The sequence below is a fragment of the Rhagoletis zephyria genome, unplaced genomic scaffold (assembly GCF_001687245.7).
Source record: "Rhagoletis zephyria isolate East Lansing unplaced genomic scaffold, Rhagoletis_zephyria_1.1 Rzeph_scaffold_00112, whole genome shotgun sequence".
Classification (NCBI taxonomy): Eukaryota; Metazoa; Arthropoda; class Insecta; order Diptera; family Tephritidae; genus Rhagoletis; species Rhagoletis zephyria.
The window spans coordinates 128,136-149,454 of NW_016157196.1; the positions used below are offsets into that span (position 1 = coordinate 128,136).

Genomic DNA, 21,319 nt, shown 5'->3' on the forward strand with positions numbered 1-21,319 from the left:
CCGCAGCTCACCACACCCAATTTCACCACATGACATGATATCACTCACCACATGATATGATATCACTTGATGTGGCATCAAATGAACCAAAATAAATAAGATTTAGATAGAGGTGAAAAAAGGGATAAAAAGGAAATACAACTGAAGAGTGTGCGATGTTATATTGTGGTGTGTTATGCTTCATATGTTATGTTATTTATTCTTATGTTATGGTTATGTTATGTTATACCAAGTACTAAGCTAAACTCCCCTCCACTTAACCCATTCCAACTAATGTTATTTTAGCTCATTCAACTTACATAAACTATCCTTAATTTTATCGGTTGAATTTCAACCGCTGGGCGAACACTAGTTTTTATAAAAGTTTGTATATATGAAATAAGGTTTATAGCTATTAAAATTGGTTATTCATATTCTTTGTCAATTTGTAAAATAAAACAAAGGTGCCGGTATGTTTATCGATAAATTTGTTGAAATCTTTATCAAAGTTATTTTTATCGGTATTTTAACGCGTTTAATTTTCGATATTATTGCGCTTGACATTAACATTCTGACTTAAGTTAATAAAAATGTCTTCCTTTTTTAAAATATTAAAACAATTTAAATTTGCTTCAAAATACTCGTATCTGCGAAGAATCCTTAAAGCGCTTCGCTCCACCAATTGCTTCATTTAAATCTAAAGATATGCACTACATACTAGTTTTCAACACAGCAACACCAGTAGCGAGGGGAAGTTGTCAGCGTTTGAACTTGCAATTTGAATAAATATTTGATTTTCAAGTACGGACCACGAATCGAGGCAAATCAAATCCAAAACACAAAAAAAAACTTAAAACGCAACTTGCTGCAATCGCATGCTGGCCCCTTTCAAGCGCCACCAACGCTACATCGTCTAACAGCAGCCAGCCAATGTCGCTCAGAAGCAGCCGACGGTGTGGCTGACTTTGTTAATTGCAAGTGGGCAGCGATGGCAACATTTCGAGTTCACATTTTGTGATTTTATAAATAATTATTTTTCAAAATAATGTTACGTGTGTGCATACATACATATGTATATGTTTATTGTAGCTATATAATGTCTTTATAATAATAAAAAAATATGTTCATTATACATAAATATGTATATGTGTAAGAAAAACAGTCAAGCACAAAAGAGTGTGTGTGTGCGCAACAGCAGCCCACCAGGTTCGCTGCTTAAGTCTTTTGTGTTTAACGTCTGTTTACTGTTAGCTGTCTGCTTTGTGTTGCCTCAAGCTTTCCTTTAAATTCTTTTTTTCTTCAACATTTAGTTTTGTATATACTTATTATATTTATGTTTCTTTTTTGCATTTATGTTTTCATTGTTGACATTACCACAACCAGTAAGTAAAGTAACCGACACATAAAATTATCTCCAAAAGCGAGGAGAGCCTGGTAAAGCAGAGGTAAAAATTAGGTGGGCCGCTGATGTTGCACACACATACAGCAAGGCAATGTCTGACTGCTATTATTACATAGTATGTACTGCTGCTGCGCTTATGTTGAATTAGTTGTTTGTTGTTGTTTTCCGTTTGTTTTGCAAAATGTGTGGTAGCTGATCGATCGAGCGGTTGTGTAGTAGTGATTTTGTTTCAATGTACAAGTACGCCCACAACAATTTCATATTTATTTCAGAATCGTTCGTGTGCTTGACTCTGCACTTTGGTTGTTTGGCCTTTCGAGCATTTTCATCAATTTTTATTAGTTCTTCAGCAGACTTTTGTAGAGCCTTTTTTTTTTAGGTAAATAGTACACGAGGATAAATGGAGTCGTGAAAATTAGTGCTTTAAGAAATATGGGTACTGGTATAAGTTCTTTGCAAATACATAAGAAATTTTTAATTTTTACCTTACAGTTATCGATTTGAATGGCTGTTATTCTTATCACATACTCGTACATACATATGTATTTACACCGAATTAGTAATAACCTAACTTTCACTCATTCTCGGTATGGTTTGTTATGGACATTGATCGATATATCGTCACCGTTATCGATATCAATCAACGAACGAAATGTTTTAAAATATAATTTTTATGTTCCTATTTACTCCTTGCTTCTAACAAATTCTTGCTTGTATCGATACTTATTAAAATATGTAGTTGTGCACTTATTATTGCTGATATTCATCCAAATAGTACATAGTACAGAACCATAGCTTTCTTCGTAACCATAACTGATATTTTCGGCATTTTTATTTTCATCAAAATTTTACTTGAAACCGATTTTTTTGTTCTCGATATTTATTTATGTATACTTAGCAACCGTTATCGATATCAATTAACAAAGCGTTTTTAAAAGCACTCAAGCTACGTTGTCGTCTTTAAAATGCTTTGATAATTGTATATTTTAATATTTAAGTCGTTGTATATTATTGCCGATATCTATCGAAATGGTATAAAATCTTCATGCGTCAATCGATATTGATAATTTTTTTAATGTAGATATTTATCAGCTAGGTAATCGCTGTTGTTGTCGCTATCGATGACAGTTAAAAACTGTTTCTGATATTTAGGAAGTTTTTAACCGTCGATCGTTAAATTTATCGTTGTTGAAAACAGTTGAATATTTTAGAACGAAAAATTTCCAGTTATCGATATCTATCGATAAAGTTATCGTTTTTTATAGGTACCCAAAAAATTACACACTCTGCACAATTTTTATCGAAATGTTGTTAAAATCGATATTTATGAAATTTTTTAACATAGAAGTTTATCAATAAAGTTAAGTTAAAGCGGTGTCGAAAACAAATAAGAATTTTTACTCAACAAATTCTGCAGATGCCGATATCTAACCATAAAGTTATTGCTGTCGTTTTAGTTATCACTATTGTTATTGTTGTCGATAACAATTACAATACTGTGAAACAAAAAAATGCTATTTCACAAAATTGTTATCGAAATGTTGTTGCAATATGCAATTATTTAATATCGATTTTATTTATTAAGCTATCGTTATCGAAACAAACGTTAAACAAAAAATTATGCAGAGAAAAAACCCCATCTAAAGTGAATTCTTTGCGAAAAATTTTTCACAAAAATTACGAAAAGAAGCAGAAAAACTTGATATATATTTTTTTCATTTTTTTTCGCATTACTTGTAAATCTGTGGAAGCAACTTATTCACATTGAATTTGCGGTAGGTTCAATTATAAATATTTGTCGGTGCTTTGCTGCGGATTTTGCTTCCTTCTACCAATGACCTCTTGAACTCCTCTTTCGAATACTTGCAAAACAAATAAATTTGCAGAACCAAAATCAACAAATACAAAAGCAAAAACAAATACCAATAAGAAGCAAGAAACGAACAACATAACAAAACTATAACTTAACTTAGTCTAGCTTCTAACCCGCATGCGCATGTGTTAGTGCATCGCCGCGAGTGCTAGAAAATCAGAGAATAACCGCAAGAGCTGAGTATAATCAAAAATGTTGAGGCGAAAAATTCAGCAACCAGTTGCACTCATTGCAGGCGCATCTCTCACATACACACGCACACATCCGAATCCAGCTGAGTGCGTACTTTGAGTGTATGTATGTGTGATTATCTATGTGCGCTGTTAACATCACCAAGTGCATGTACATATACATATATGCGTGCCTTGGCCAAGGAAAACCTGTTGTACACCACTTTTTCTCTGCCATACAAGCCGCCTGCTGATGCTCTGCGTTTGAAATTTTTTTGAGAGTGTGTGTTTTTTCTTCTTTCGCCTGAGCTCTGGTTTCATGCAACAATTTTCTCCTGCAGCTTCTACCTTTTGTTTTCGACTATTCTTATTTTATTATCATTGTTATTTTACCTTTTGCTTTACCTTCTTTGCATCAGCACTGCAGCCAGCTGTATGAGGCGCTCTCCGGCGATTAAGTCGCTCTTTTGTTTTAAATTACGCTACGCTTGCTGCTGTTCAAATTACGTTGCATTACAAAAACATCTATAGCAACAATTAGCATTAAAACAACAACAATAAGCGCTCTCTGCCGCCGCTATAACTGCTGAAATTTGATTTCGCTTCAACCAGGTGAGCGCACTGCAGTCTCTCTACTAGTCTTATGTGTACTTGTAACCACTGTTGCCAACTTGGTGCTTTTCGCACTAAATCTAGTGCTTTTCTTGCTTGGTGCGTTTGCTGGTGCTTTTGTTTTTGGTTTGAAGACACCAAATCTGGAAATCTTAAAAAAATAGAGGACACAATTTATAGCAATCGTAAGTTTTGTAAGCAACTTTAGAAAAATGGAAGCAGAATCACGTCACAATGACAATCATAAGCGAGAGAGCATATGTTTCCCAACAAAATATGTGGCAGCAGTCTCAACCATACCAGAATTGCATTCAGTAATTTGCCATTGCTGGGACCAGGAATCGACCTTTAGACCTTTAGTTTGGGCTTAATTTGTTATATTTTTTACGACTATTCGAAAAAGCAACATTATCCCCTAACAGTAAAATTATTATCTAACGAACCTTTTGAAAAAAAGAGTATAAACGAAATCGGGTGGGATTTGAAGAGTATACAGCTTTTTTGACACACAAATATTTTTTCCACTATGCGCCAGTGGATGATAATACGCTGAAATAAGACAGATTTAAAACAGGAAAACAAATTTCGTTATATTTCAGGTGTTAAGCGGTCGGAGAGGAAGGTTCCTTTTTTCACTGGAGGATAAGAGACTGCAGTGTAGATTTAAACTACGACATAGTTCATGAAACTTTATATCTTCATTTTGCTTTTGTTTGATAGGATAGAAAAAATGAAGCAAAACAAAAAAAATATAAATTTTAAACTGTCAGAAAAAATAATTCAATTTTGCTTACATCTAAGCGATACAGTAACGCTGAACACACAAGAACAAGAATCTTAACGTCGCTTGGACGATAATATTTGAATTTATAGAAAATAAAATAAATTCGACCGTCGAGCAAGAAACATTGATTCTTACTAATTTGAATTGGCATCCCTACAATAAAATTTTTCATGCATTTCGCGATTTTTCTTGGGTTTTAAAATTCAAAACTTGGCAACACTGCTTGTAAACGTATTTCGCCGCATTTATATACATACTCATACATACTCACAACTCTTCTCTTCACTCTTGCTTGTTTTTCTAGTTGCATTATGGCAGGTAAAGTCGAATTTCAATTCCTTATTTTCAGTTTTGTATCTTTATTTCTATTTGCTTTCTTTGAATTCCTTACTTTGCTGCCTACCCGCTTATTTTTGCTTTTCTCGCGCCGCTCCCTTCCATTTGCCCTTTTTGCGTCGCGCATTGTGTTTTTTTCTTTAGCCACTAAATGTAACGTTTTCTTGTTATTTATTTGTTGTTTCTAAATTTCCCCCTCAACTTGGTTGTCTTGTTGGCGCGCTGTACCTTTTACTCGGCCTTTGTTTTGTTATTTTCTTAAATTTTTTTGTTTCTCTCTCTGTTTTTTTTTTGTTTTGTTGATTAGAAAGTCAACTAGTAAAAGGCAATGCCATTTGCTTTTGTTCCATACGCCACCCATGTACGACTGTGTGTATCCAGCTGCATAGTATGTATGTATGTATGTGTCTATGCCTGTGCTCATGCACATCAGCTTCGTCGCTCCACTACTCCTCTCCCCACACACCGTTCGTTCTTTATGACTTTTCTTACAAGTTACTTTGGAATTCCAATGAATTACGATATACATGTGTTGCAGCATCGCCAGTACGACGCACAGTCAACCAAACAACCAACCCAACCAATACTGGCAGCTGTGTGAGTTACCTGTTTGAGGCTGTGCAACAACAACAATGCGCAACAGCCAACAGCCTGGCATTACAACCAAGAAACCTGAAGTGGCTGGCTTAAGAATAGCAATACTGACTTCTGCACCCAAAAAATTGTTGGCTCGCAGCGGCCAAAAGTCAAACTGTTAGTTGGAAAATAGCTGAGAAAAACTAAAGAATACAAAAATCGAATACAAAGGCCCCAAACAACTAAATGAGGTAAAAGGAGAATTGCTGCAATGGAATGTGGTCGTAGTAGCGCTGGGGCTGACTAACTATGTAGTCGGTGAAGTGGTCAGTCAAAAATAGCGAAGCAAATGTGGCGAAGATTCAAGAGGCTGTATGCATACATATGTATGTATGTATGTATGTATGTAGAGGAGCAGTCAGCGACTTCTAAGCATTTAGTTGCGTGAATGTGTGAGAATACGAGAAAGTATGTGTGTGTATGTATGTTTGCATACAAATCGCCATAATATTATATTACCAGTTGTATGTTGCTGGCTGTTGGTTGTTAACTGCTCGTTGTTGGATTCTAGCTGTTGTCTACTGTCTACTGTCTGCTAGATGCTGTCTTAGCAATGTTGTACAAGTAAGCTCATACATATACATATGCTATGAACGTACGGTGACGTAAAAATAGATAGGGACGCGCTATTTTAACAAATTTTGGCTATTTTTGTTTTGCATATTTAATGTTTATTATTTTTTTATGAACGCTTAGCTCATTACCTGACAAAAACGAGGTAAATCCGAATTTCAAACTTTGTACAAAAATTTGCCAAATTCGACAGAGTTTTATCAAAATTTCAAATTTTTAATCAGAATTGTTAGAAAAAAATGTATATGCAGCTTTGTAGTCCATTAAATTTTCGTCGCGTAAAGTGGTTTGAAGTACCTGGGACCTACCGTTGATTTTTGGCAATTTTTTTCTGACGGTGTCACGTTGTTGTTCTTCCATACAAAGTATTTTGGTTAGGGCATGTAAAATTTATCAAATTTCGAAAATATGTTTCTTAGCATTTCGCTTTAGTGTCTTAAACAAGTACTTAAATTTTGTATGAAAACATGCTGTAAGAGGTTTTTTGTTATAAGGTATCGATTTCTGACCTTATATTTTTCTTAAAACTTTCACCAGAAAGCACAAAAGTGAAAATTTTCACATTTTCCTCGAAACTCAATTTCGCAATTTGGCAAACTCCAAATTGATTTTAGACCCATGGTTTCTTCGGTAAAGTTGCTTAGAATTACACGTAGAATCCTTCTTTGCTATACGCGAAAAATACAAAAAAAAAACTGCAAAAAAATAACGGTAAGACCGAGCTACTTGAGTCTGGCATTTTATTTTACTAGATTTTTTTTTTTAATTCTGAATAAAAAATTTGGAATCCTAATTAAAATTTTTGGAAATTCTCAAATTTTTATAAATCTTGTTCAAAGTTTGAAATTTTGGCTTACGTGGTTTGTATTAGATAATGTGCTATATTTTCATAAAAAATAATTCACAAACGCAAACTTGTTAAAATGTGACATCCATATTTTTTTGCCCGTCACTGTATGTATGTATGTATATACACACATCTCACTCAGAAACCAACCAAACCAAAACTAGTTAATAAATTCTTAAAAGCCACAAAATAATAAAGAGAATTAATTATGAAAGTATTATCAGGAATTTTATGCTCATCAAGCGCATACACCTGGCAGCGTGAAGTGAAGGTAAAAAAAAAAAACAAAACAAAAAATAAGCATCGTATTTCTAATTTATTTTTATTGTATATTTTCCAAGTTTTTGACCTTTTTCGCTCGTACATCTCACTGCTGTCATTTAGATCGTTGAACGCAGATAATGAGTCGATTTTAATAAGCAAGTTTTTTTTTTAATTTTTTTCTGATCCTTAAGATTTTTTTCTCCGTTTGCTTACTCAATTACATATATTTAAAGAACTTTTTTTTTACTTTTATTAAAATTTTCTTGGAATATGCTGCTTTAACTGCTGCTGCGGGCGTTAAAAAGTAGCTCAAAAGCTACCTCCGAGATGCTGAGATAAAACTGCGTGCGTGCTTTTGAAGTTTGTATTTGAAATTTAGTGCTCAACAGAAGCGAAGGAATGGCGGCAGATCATGCTAAAGATAGGCACTTTTATGCAAAAAAAAACCAGCAGAATCAAGTAAAAAAGTAAGTTTTCTCTTTTCGAAAATTGACCACTTCACGAGACTTACTGTTTAAAATCCAGTAACCCGCCCATTTTCGACTTCATTTTTTAATAAATTGCTAATTCATTATTTTTCTTCAAAACAGTTTTTTAGCTGAAGCTGTGAGCTGGTGTAATATGTACATAAAATAAGCTCGCCGCACACATGCACCTTCTACATGCATGTATGTATGTATATAAATATAATTTATGAAAATTGGTAAGCAAAGCAAAAAGGCAAACACAAAATCAAAACCAGTTACGTGCCGCTGCCTAAATCCAGCAAAATCGACTGACTAATTCTCCAATTCTAAACGCGCATTGCGGCGCGGCTTATTGCTTTTCATGTCTTCTCAATTTATTTACCTAAATTCGCTGCGTTGTTTTTTTTTTTCTATTTTACATACACCTAATTTTCATATTGCTTCATGGCTATTTATTTTCGTTGCGATTTGTCTGCTGCGCCACTACATTAAGTCGCATTTGATATTGACCATTAAAGCGATTAATAATAATTTTTTTTGTTTTTTTTGTTGAACTTGCTTCTTTAATATGAATGTTTCTACAATGAATATAATTTTTTTGTTTAACTTAAATTTGATTATATGTCTTACCTACTGCCAGCTGTGGCCCTGAGCATAATCTGCCGCATATTGACGAGCTTTTGGCTTGGTGGTCGGTCGGTCAGTGGGTTGCTGTAAAACGACTTCTTCAGTCAGCCATGTCTACATATTTGGTTGGCAATACTTTCATTGCTTGCAGCTAATTACGGTATGGGCAATAGGTTTTTAAAAACAGTTTTAAAAGCAGCAGATTAGCTTTAAATTGCGAAATCTTGAAGCAATCTGTAGTTTGAATTTATGTCTCCTGTTATCTTTTAGAAAATTGGCACGCATCTTTGATAGAATTATTTCTAAATTTACATACAAGAAACTTACGTCTCCTGTTGAAGTATACTTAATTATAAAAAAAAAAAATATGAACTTCGATCATTTTTTTAACTAATTTTTCAAATGCGGAGCGCGAACCACGTATTTAAATTAATTGTTTGTTTGCTAATATTAAAAATCTTCCATAAATTAACACCTCTCAGCATGTACATACATACCGTACATTTACTCACGGTAGATAGGTATTAAAAGCGCACATCTGCAGTGTAGGTATGTATGTAGATGAATGCCTATCAGTATTTTCATATATTTTTTATTTGTTAATTTTTACCGATAATCAGATACACATCCGTTTTAGATAACAAATGTAAGCGCAAATTTTACCCCCGATACAAATACGTAAGAAGGTTGCAAAGAATTAAAGCTTAAAGAAGGCAAATAATTCGAAGAAAATGTGCAGTCTTTGCTGTTTGCATACGCATGTTTACACAGCTTATTAAAAGGGGCGAAATTGGTTTTAGATACATATGTATGTAGGTACATTAGGGCAAGTCAATTTATATGCGAGACTTTACCGACTATATGCGTATTTATAGCACAAAACGATTCTACGTGGAATTCTAAGGAAATTTGCCGAAGAAAACATAGGTCTAAAATAAATTTGCAGTTTGCCAAATAGTGAAAATAAGTTTCTTAGTATTTTGTTGTAGTGTCGTAAATAAGTGCTTAAATTTTGTATAAAAAATGCTAAACGGGATTTTTTGGTATGAGGAATCCATTTCTGCCCTTGTGTTTTTCTTAAAACTTCCAGCAGAGGACGCAACATGGAAAATTTTCACATTTCCTTCGGAACCTAATTTCGCAATTTGGCAAACTCCAAATTGATTTTAGACCCAGAGTTTCTTCTGCAAAGTTGCTAAGAATTACACGTAGAATCCCCCTATGCTATACGCGCATAGTTAAAAAAAATTACCCACCCTAATACATATAAATACATATATGAGCACAGATGTATTATATAAATTTATACTGCAACTCGTATACTTAGACAGAAAAGACCAACATTAAAAAATAACATTATTGAGAGAGACATAAAAATATAAAACGTTACCTCTGGAAATTTCCATGAATAACTAGATCTAGTCTAAATCAGCAAAAGCTTGCAGAGAGCAAAAAAATAACGAGTTTTCAAGATTGTTTCCAGATTTCATGCTGAACTTTCTAAGAAGTATGAAATACGCTAAACACACAGTCAGAGTCACCTAAGTGGAAATCAAACCCAACTAAAGGAATAAAAAAATTAATGGAACCGCTGCGTAAACATAAAATTAAAAAATAAACAGAGAAATAAAAAAATAAAATTGTGCCAAAGCTAATTGAAAATATCGTTATAAGTACTAATTTAAACAAACATTTTTATTGATTTGGCATTTTTATGTACATGCATTATGTGCAGCAAATTTTTCCTTTGCGATATTTACGTACCTAATATCTTTTCGCCGACTTACATATGTACATACAGTGGCGGTCGAAAATGGATGAATGGTGATTCGTTTTTAATATTTAGAATGTTTTTCAAGCTAAAATTTATTTGATATTTTTTTTTTTAAAATATGGTTCATGTTTCCAAAGAAAACTTTTATCCAAATTTCGAGATTTTTAACCAGAATTTTTAGAACCTTTTTGGCTATGCAGTTATCAAGCTTATGAAATTCCAGTAAAAAAAGTGCATGTTTTTAGCGGCTAAAAAATCGCATTGATTTTTAATAATTTTCTTTTTTTTTGTTGACGGCGTTTTTAATTTTTCTCCATATAAGCACGAATTTCTTGTGGAAGAATATCCGCAAGACCGTTTGCGAAAAAAATAAAAAAGTCAACGTCAGTTTTACTAAATTTCGCTAGTTATGTGAAAAAAAACGTTAAATCCGTCAGCAAAAAAAAAAGTAATAAAAATCAATGCGATTTTTTAGCCGCTCAAACTTGCACTCATTTTACCATAATTTTATTATACCCAAAAAATTTCTAAAAACTCTGTTTAAAAAGCTCGAAATCTAGATAACAATTTGTGGAATTTTTCTAAGTTCGGTATAAAGTTTGAAAGTGTGATTTATATACCTTTTGTTAAAGTATGAACCATACTTTTATAAAAAAAAATATCAAAAAAATTAAGGCTTGAAAAGCATTGTGAATATTAAAAAATAAACACCATTCATCCAGTTTTGACCGCCACTGTATGTACACATGTGTAGATATTTGAATAAACAAATATTGATATTGACATTTTTAATATTTGAGCGCGCAAAATACAAACGCACACGCATACACATAATATGAATTGCATAAATAAGTACGTACTTGCGCAAACAGTCAACTGGCAAAATGAAAAAGAAGGCAGCTTGCCCGGCAATTCAACTGGCTACCATTAAGCAATATTTATTTTTTTTATTTTTACTTTGCACAGCTCTAAGAATAAAATGTAAATAAAAGTGTTTTTATAAAACGCAAAATTCATCTAAGCAACGCTCAGCTGGCAGCCAAAGTTGTGCTCCTGTTATTCTATGGCAACAAACGGCTTGATAACCGAAGCCAGAAATCTGATTTGTACAGTAAGTTTTGCCATTGGGTTTTGATAAACTAAGCAAGTAAGTAGCGAAAAGCCTGAGGACCCCTTCAATCGCTTAGCTACAAAGTTGTTCATCGGTAGAGCGGATCTAATAGTTCCCTCGCAAACTTTATTTATTTTTCGCATGCTCATATACAATTTAGACGATTTTGTAGAAAATAACTGCACATTTATTCTTGCGCAGCTGAACTAACACCATATAAAATAATTTTAAGAGTTATATGTATGCAGATAAGAAGTGTTGCTTCTCTGCATTGCTTAGCTGTTTGGTTTGGCGCCATTATGTGCAGTTTTTCCCCCAGAAGTAGTAAACATTTCTAATTTTTAGCCAATTGATATTGAAACAATCGAGGTTATTGTAAAATATTTTTAGTAAAAGTTTTCTTATACATATATGTTTTTTCCTCAAGGCAGCAATAGCTACATACATATTATGACTAACTCGATTTGTGTACAAAAATGCTATTTACTTTGATTCGAAATTTACTGGATGTCAGAATACAAAGGCCCCAAAGGGATTGAATGGACCTTTATCGACTGGGAAGCAGGCCAGGCACCTACCACCCTCTGAATTACTTAAGGACAGAATTAGTTTTATGGAAATGATATCGAAAGTGGGATTGTGGAATACTAGTTTGACATCTCACTACATTGAGTAAGGACTGACACTGAGTGAAGAATTAATGGCATGCCGAAGTTATGTAGCTCCAACATCTCGTGTGTCACTATCGCGCTTCCGAACACTCGCGACTCAACTATCTCGACTCTGCTTTGAAATTTTAAATAAATAAATAAATCTTATTTACCAAAAAACAACGAATAATTAAGTCGTTCACCGCAGAAACCCGTTAACTGAACAATTTAAAAATAAATTCTAATTAACAATTCAAATTATAAAAAGTTATTTGTGTACTCGATACTATAATTATTTTTAATAAAAAATCTATCCGATTCCCCCAAAAAATATCGCTCCTAATAGAGCAGTTTTTTTTTAGTATTCACAAAACCACCATTTTAGCACTTTACAGGTTTCTGAAATAGTCGCTTCAATTGTCGTCGTTATCCTCTAATCTTGGTCTAATCGGCGGCCACAATAGCCGCGTTTCTAGAGGTGCGAATATCCAAAAGAAGTGTTTTCCAATAGCGGTGGTCGCCCCTTGGCAGACAATGGCAAACTCCCCAGGATACTTCTAACCTGAGAAAGCTTCTTGTAAAGGCCACCTGACATTCATAGATGGTGTTAAACTGTATTTCTATCTATTTATGTAATTAAATAATCAGAGCAGAATTTACAGTGTCAAATTACTAGCTTCCTTATGATTAATATATTTATGTAAGCTTGTATACTCACTGCATCGCTCATCTATCTTAATATAGGTACAACCTCAAAGCCAAAATATTGTCACTCTATTTAACTAACCTAATTACAAGTGTAAATGGCATTAAGTTATTTTAATATGAAATCAGGCACAAGGAAAAGCGCAAAAAATAAATAAATGATAGATATGATAGGTATTAAAAATTCGTCGGTATCTATGTATATACTTTTAAACAGATACAAAGAACTTCTTTGTAAACTGCCGTTCAATCTTAAGAAATTGTTTGAATATTTTGGAATATAAAGTATTAAGTTCTGTTAAGACACGTGTATCTACCTGTAAGGGAGCTGTCAAACTAACATAACCAAGGTCTATATTCAAATATGTACTTCCGTTAATACTCGAACCAGTAAGCTGTAATGTGTCAAAATAAATTTGAAAAACTAACGAAGGAATTAAGGCAGTGTCACACGATTGACAAATTTGTACATTTTTTATATTGGGCTATTGGTCAAAATGAAAAAATTGGCACAAGAATTTGGTTTTTGTAGTCAAACGATTGGTATAAACCGGCGAACTTCGATTGAAAAATGTAAACAAATTATTTTTCGTGATTGAGACAAAGAAAATATTTGTGCATTCCCACGATTGGCATACAATTTGCACCAAATTTTGGGCAAATGCCCAATCGTGTGACACTGCCTTTAGAATTAAATTGTTATCGTAAATTTTTGTATGCTTTATCAGCAAAATGCTCGCACATGCAAAGCATATCAAAAGACATTGCACTACATCGTACTTGACGAGTTATCTGCCCCATCCGAATCCGAATGCAATTGTAACGCAGCTGATATGAGAGTTGGGGCAATAAAAAGTCAAAAATCTAACTTGAGTTTGTTTGTGGTGAGTGCAGCAGGCACTTTTTGATATGTATGACACTTGGTATATATACATGCATATATGCATGTGTTTGTATGCAGTGCATTGTGTATTTTTGTGTAAATGAAGCATGCATTTTTCGATAACTCGCTACGAGAAATACCTTCCCACTCAAGAGTGCACAAATATGCAGCTTGATATGGGAATTACTTACATTCACACGTACATACATATTTAAGTATGTATGCACAGGTACATATTCATAGAGAAAAATATGTAAGCAAGCGCTTGCAGTTATAAATTTATCAACCGAAAATCTTCTGATGCTTATACATACATATATTTTATGTGCACCAGGTACATACATACACATGTCGGTAAGTGGATTATATGTATGTACCTTCATAATTTATATTATATTTTATATATTTATTGCATTTGTTCATGCTTTGTTTTTATTTACTTTCTTTTCGTTTAACACTTGTGTTAATATTTATTTAGCTTTATCCTTTGCTCTGCTTTTGTTTTTGTCATTTTTAACGTACCACTTTTTGACATCATTTATCAGCAGCAGCGGCAGCAACAACGCAAAAGTACAAAATCGGTGTAAACACAAAATGATACGAAATAAAATAAATCAAATAAAGGGCAAAGAGTGAAGTGTACAAACACTCATATCTATGTAAATAAATAAGTAAATGTACATATATAAAAATACGTATTCCTTATAATGTAGAAAAATGTATATATATGTACACATAAGGCATACGACTTTTTTCTAAAATTAAATATATCTGGTATGAGGGATGATGGCAAACCCCCAAAATTAACTTTTTTGTCAAAATTTGGTAAAAAAATGTTGCACTAAAAACATATACTTTTCTTGTTCCGTTGACTTGGAATTTTCAATTTATAGATACATTTTTCAGTACTCATATGAAAATCCCATTAAAAAAGTATATCGACGGCTTATATTCAATTCGACCTAAATATCTGCAGTTTACACAAAAACTACTTTCTGATGTTAGAACCCATCTGAGACTTAACTGTCATCAATGGTTGCAATTTTCATTTTGAAATTCAATAGTTAGTTATCTTGACAAGCCCTTTAGAAGGTCAGCATTAACATCACCGATGACAGTTAAGTCTAAGACGGATTTTGTTTTTTTCATAGGAATCTTATTTTTGTAAAAACTCTAGAAAAATAATTCAATGGAAAGAAAATTAATTAATTAAGAAAATAAAATTTTATTAAAATATACAATGCTTACAATTAAGCCTAATCACAGTTTTGATTCAAGAAGTACTTAGCAGGAGTAAACTAGATTTCTCAAATAAGTTTCAAAATAAATATAAAATTAATATACGTATGTATGTATATTGAACTATGTCATTTTTGTTATTAAAATGCGGTAATTTGAATTGCATGTATGTTTTTCATTTTTGGTTGACTATTTCTGGGATGTACTATATGTAAGTATACTTTTTAGCACACTTTTTTCTCTTGTGCGGCCTTTTTTTTAAATTTAGGCAAAACCGTATTTTAGTTGCGCTTTCATCATTTCTCATAACTATAATTAATTTCCGAAAAAAAGTCCTATGCCTAATGCACATACATACAAGAGCATAAGCACATACTGCTGTTCAAACTGCAACAGCTTAAATTTCGAAAATGTGTGTTTCAAAGCACTTTTGTGTTCTTACCTAACTTATTTGAAAATTTATGCAATGCAATCGAAACAAAAATGTGTATAGAGAACCATATTTCTGATTTTATGTTTTCAAAGTAAATATGCATGCAATGAGTGCTAACTTGCTTTTTTGAAGTCGGTTAAAGAAGGTCTAAATGATTAAAGAAAATCTTTTAATATATATCTATGCTCTTCCCAGTTTTTAAGGCGCTCTGCTTGGAACCCAAAAAACCAATTGAGGTTTCCAGGTATGCTGTGCGTACTTTTCATATAGTTGCGCTCAAAAGCACAGCGGATAAATTCGTTGATTAGCGCCCCGCAATGCAAGCATTTTCACTCGGTACCAATTGGCAGTGCGGAATGGACACGCTAGCCTCTGCCGTGCTTTGGGTCCGGCACCCAGTTGTAATGCAACCCCACATCGAACCAACCAAGGTCGGTTCTACGCGCGTTTGGGTGTTAAGGTGTATGTATGCATGTACATTAGGGTGGTCCAAAAACAGTTAAGTCGGAATTGTAATGCTCTCACCCCCTGGGATTATTCTATATCGAAAAAAGTATACCCCCAATTTTTTATTTTAAAATCAAAAAATATTTATAGGTCGCTTAAAGCGCTCAAAATTTTCAATGTATTTTTATATGGACATAAGCAACTATTCGTAGAAATGGTATAGAATTCTTGAAAATTGATGTTTTTCGATCGGAAAATTGTGCTTCTCTTCAGGAGACTTACAATAATAATACCCAATTATTTATTTAGCCATTTTTAATACTAACGATTTTTTATTTGTCCCCCTATTGTATTTTTCGAGGTTTTTGTGGGTTTTTGGCGGACCTATAAATTATAGTTGAGACGTAAAAATATTTAAATAAACAATTGGGTATTATTATTGGGAATCTACTGCAGATAAAAAGAGTTTTCTGATAGAAAAATATTAGGTTTTTAGAATTATATACCATTTCTATGAAAAGTTGTTTTTCCCCATATAAAATACATGGAAAACTTTGGGCGCATTGAGCGACCTCTAAATATTTTTTGATTTCAAAATAAAAAATTTTGGTATATTTTTTTGTTAACATTTTCAGAAAGTATACCCATCCAGTAGTAAAATACTCGATGGATTTGCAAAAGTTAGCTCGTATTTTTATTTTATGGCCTACTTAAGTTTTCATGTCTTGGCCTAAGTAGTTTTCAAAAAAGTCGAAAAAATGGTTAAAATAAATGTCTGAGCAAAATTTAACGGTAAGACATAAACAGTAAAATTCGTAGAATATTTTAACCCATTAGCCTGGAAGGATCGTTTTGAGCTTTTCTTCAAGAAACCCCGCAAAAACCAAATTTGGAAGGTCGTTAGAAGATTGTTATATTCTAGAAATTTATTTTTTACTATTAGGCAAAACATTCATGCCACCAACAAAAGAGTCTCTATAAAATTAAAATGGTGGGAATTGTCATAAAATTATCGCACAGTATAACCTGACGTTTTCGAATGAAATTTTAAGGTCTTTAAAATGCGTTTTATATTAATAATCCAGCATAAATAATACCACCCTAAAGGAAAAAATTTCAGAAAAATGTGTACTTCTTAAGAACTGAAAGAAAAGCTTGGTCGAAATCTTTACCTCACGCTGGAATTTATAATTATTCATACATAGTGTGTGTGTAATCTAAGACGCTACAGCAAGCAAGCGGTTATATGCATTTTGGCCCAATTATTTTATTTTGCCTTGAGACTGCCAATCGATTGACCCAAATATAAAGTTAACAGTTTACTATGCACATATATATAAACTCAATCTTATGAACTACAAAGAATTAGTCAAAAATTGTTAAGTAAATAAAATTTAATAAAAAAAATAATTAGCTGGGTTATTTTTGGGCGACGTTGCTTGCAAGCACTAAAACAAATACTAAGAGTCAAAAGTTGGTAAACAAAATAAATAAATAAATAAAGGAATAAACAAACGAAAATAAAAAAAAAAATATATAAAAATGGAGTTCAAAAGTTATAACTGCACAGACTTCATTCAGCTTGGACAGGGCATATCTATATAAATATTTACATACATTTGTGAGCTGAAGCAGATATCATACGTGCACGTACATATATGTGTTGTGGATACAATTTTTTATTTGTTTGATTTGTAAGTATAAAGTAAAAATTTATGACAGCAACAAAATGCAATGGCAGCGTTCGAAATATGGCCCAAAAAGTGAACCCCAATAAATATCAGCAAATAAGATACGAGCATTAAAGCAAGAGAACAACAAACAAATACAACATTTTAAATTAAAACAAATAAAATGTGAAGCAACATCAAGCAGGCAGCCACAAATTGGTAGCCACTACGACTGACAGCCAGCTAGTCCATAGCTGCTGAACTGCTGCATGTGATGCTGATAAGATAAGGAAAAGCGAGAAAATTTAAACAACTCTAAAGTACATACGAAAAAGTTAGTGAATAGTGAATGCAATGCTTTTCAGTAAAACGAGCATGTACACACACATACATACATACATACATATATGTATATAATCTTAGCTAGAATATTAAAAAAAAAAAGAATTCAAAAAACCTGGCAACACATAATTTATAACCCCTTCGATATTGCACGTCAACCGTCTAAGACATATCGCTAGTAAGTAGCTACCTTCCAGCAAAAGCGTTTCATGTTTGTTTTTGTGTTAAATATTTTCAAAACACTTGCAACAAAAAAACACCAAGAGCGGCACAAAACAGCACATTTCTCTGCGTTTACTTAATGCCATTTTTGTATGCCAACTATTTGTTAACTGCCGTTTTGGTAGCTACGCAGATTTAGAACAGTCAAGATTGATTGCATTTGTTGGCGCGAAAATTCCAAATGAGCGCCAAGAAGCAATGCGCATTCAAAAAGCACAGAAAGTGCACGCACACAAACATATACACGAAAAAGTGAGTGCAGAGAAGCTACCGCAGAAGTAGGTGCATAAGAATAGAGCACCGCAATTTATGGTTTGTCTTAGTACGCGTAAGAATATGTTTTTCTTTTTTTCTTCTTGCTATACGCAACACCCATTAGATTAGGTGACGTCAGTATGCGTTGCACGTACGAAACGGAGTGAACTATGGACACCAGCGTTTGCATACCAATTAAGTGTCGCATAGGTACGTAAATATGCGTATGAAGTTAGGTGTTGGTGCTGATTTGGTTGATCGCTTGCAGACAGCCCCCACCAGTTAGACAGCCAACAGACATTTCAAGTACATATAGTGTTTTCATACATACTTACAGTGGCGGGAAAATAAATAGAACAGTGTCTATTTTGGACACGTTTTGGCTATTACTCTTTTGTTTAAATATGTAATGTCGCAACCGAATAAAAACCATGTACATAGGTCTGTGTACAAAAATTTGGAAAATTCGACAAATTTTGAACTTTTTAATTACAATTTTTAGATAAAAATTAAGTATGCAGTTTTGTAGTCATTTTCACACATTTCGAAAATTCTTTATTTGGAGGAAAAAGCGCAACACCACAGCAAATAAATATTCCCAAAAATCATTTTATTTTACCAAAATTGAATGGGCTACAAAACCGCATAGATAACTCAATTCTAATATGAATCATTCTGATGGAAATTTTTACCCTTTTTTCAGGTAAAATATCGAGCCCTAACCGCCAAAATAACGTAAGCGACATTTTTTTTTTAATTTTTTTTTTGATGCAGAAATATTCCTAGCGCATCTAGATACATTTCTGCATCAAAAAGCAAATTTTGAAAAAAATGTCGCTTACGTTATTTTGGCGGTTACGGCTCGATATTATACCTAAAATCTTCGCAGTTACGACAAAAATTTACTGAATATTTTATCGTATGAGACAATGCGTTTTTTTCTTGTGGACGAAATTATCGTTTGTGTCATACAAAAGTGTTTTGTACGTAGTAAAAAAAAATACCATAAAAAAACTAAAAATATGTATAAAAAACGCTCTCTTTTAAAATTTGTTACCGGCACATACGATAATTTCGAAATTGTTGAAGTTCATCGATTTTTCTATAAAGTTTGAAATTTTTACTTACATACATGGTTTTTTTTATAGATAATGAGCTTTACTTATATAAAAAAATAATAAACATTAAAAACCAAGCAAAGGAAACTAAGCTTGTTAAAATTTCGCGTACCTATTTATTTGCCCACCAGCATATATACACTAAACACTCAAGCATACCGAAGCATATTGACATTTAATGACAGCAGCCACCGGAGCGGTATGTAGCGAAACTTTTGCGGGATAATATTGATTTGAATATGACAACACATAAATTTTGTTTACCTATGATTTGACTAGTGAATTTTTTTAATATGTAATTAAGGCAGTGCTTTGCATAAAAAAGTAGTATTTTTTCTTATCAGAGCCCTAAATTAAAAAAAGCAAAACTTATAGAAATTTCGTGTGGAAAAACGATCCGGTGTCATCAGAGAGGGGGAGAGAGAGCGGAATAGGAAAGGGTGAACTCTCTACCTTGGCAAAATAAGGGGATAAACCTCACAGAAAACGCTCTAGACGTATTCTACTAGACTTACAACACCCCAAATTGCTCATAGGAGCATAGTGTAACCATTTTAGTGAATGTATAAACTTATCCAAGAATAAATTAACCCTTTCAAGACTAAAGGAAATACATTTCACAAAAGTCACTGATAAGAATGTGCTCATATTAATGTACCTATTTTTACTACATACATATGTAATTTAAGAAAAAAATACTTCTATCAAAATTAGAAAAATTTATTATGAAAATATTTTTTTTTTTATGCGAAGTGCTTAAAATAGATGGCCAAGATATTTAAGAAATTTTATTTTGAGCAAAACAAAGATAGTTTTTTACGAAAAAACCATAATTTAGAAAAAAATTAATTAAAAATTACCATCAGAAAAAAAAATTGGGTGGAAGAAAATCCAGTTATTTTTAAATTACAAAAAAAAAAAACAGAAAAGATAGTTTTTTTTTAGGGAAATATCATTTTTTAAGGAAACATATAACTTTTAAGATTTTTTCGAAAATGGTTATATAGGAAAAATAATATTTAGGAAAAATAATATTTTGGAAAAATAATAGGACAAAAAATTATTTCGTCAAGGAAAAAACATTGAAGAAAACTTAGGAAAGAATAAAAAAATCTTTGGCAAAAAATTTCACAGGTTTACACAAAAGAAAAAAGTGTATGCATATTAAACCATTCTTATACATATATCCGTATGTTATTCGACACGCTGAATGCGAATTCAAGGTCCGTTCGCCTCCATCACGTCAGGTTCGTGGTCAGTTGAAGGTCAAGTAGGGAAAAATTCATTGAATAAATGTGAAAATTCAATACAATTCTTCTGAATTTAACCTTGAGATGACCTTGGCCTTTTTAGAAAAAATTTTTTTTTCGTTTGAAATTAATTAACATTTTTAGATAAAGTTATTTTTTAACGTGAATTCATTTATTTATTTTTTTTTGTCTATCAGAATTTGACCCTGAAAGGGTTAAGAATCGTCAAGGGAATTCACTTGACTAAACTGGCATGAGCAGTGCAGATTTTGCGGAACTGATAACGAAAGTGTGCGGCACAATTTGGAATGGTGTCCTGCACTGACACACAAACAAATACTTCGGGAATCATCGAATTACATAGGCTTAGGCTAATATTGAAATTTCTCTCAGGTACTGAATCGAGAGGAGATGCAATAGGTCTCAAGGTCACACTGCTTTATGCTCAATAATAATAATAAAAATTAGTGTTTCACTCAGATAAGAAAATACGCCGTGAATCCTCATACTCTTGCCGAACTAAAATTTCCGAACCTTACTAGTTTAAAGATATCTCCTTGCTTTTATTTTACTGCATGGCTTTTAATTTTTTGTGTATACGATTTTATTTTACATTTTGCTTGGTTTTTTTTAATTTATTTTATTTTTTG

The 21,319-nt window shown here is 32.7% G+C and overlaps 1 protein-coding gene across 2 annotated transcripts in view; it reads right to left on the reverse strand.

Moving 5' to 3' along the window:
- Nucleotides 1–21,319, reverse strand: part of Egfr (epidermal growth factor receptor) — a 217,638-nt gene that overhangs the window by 41,824 nt on the left and 154,495 nt on the right. The window lies entirely within an intron of this gene.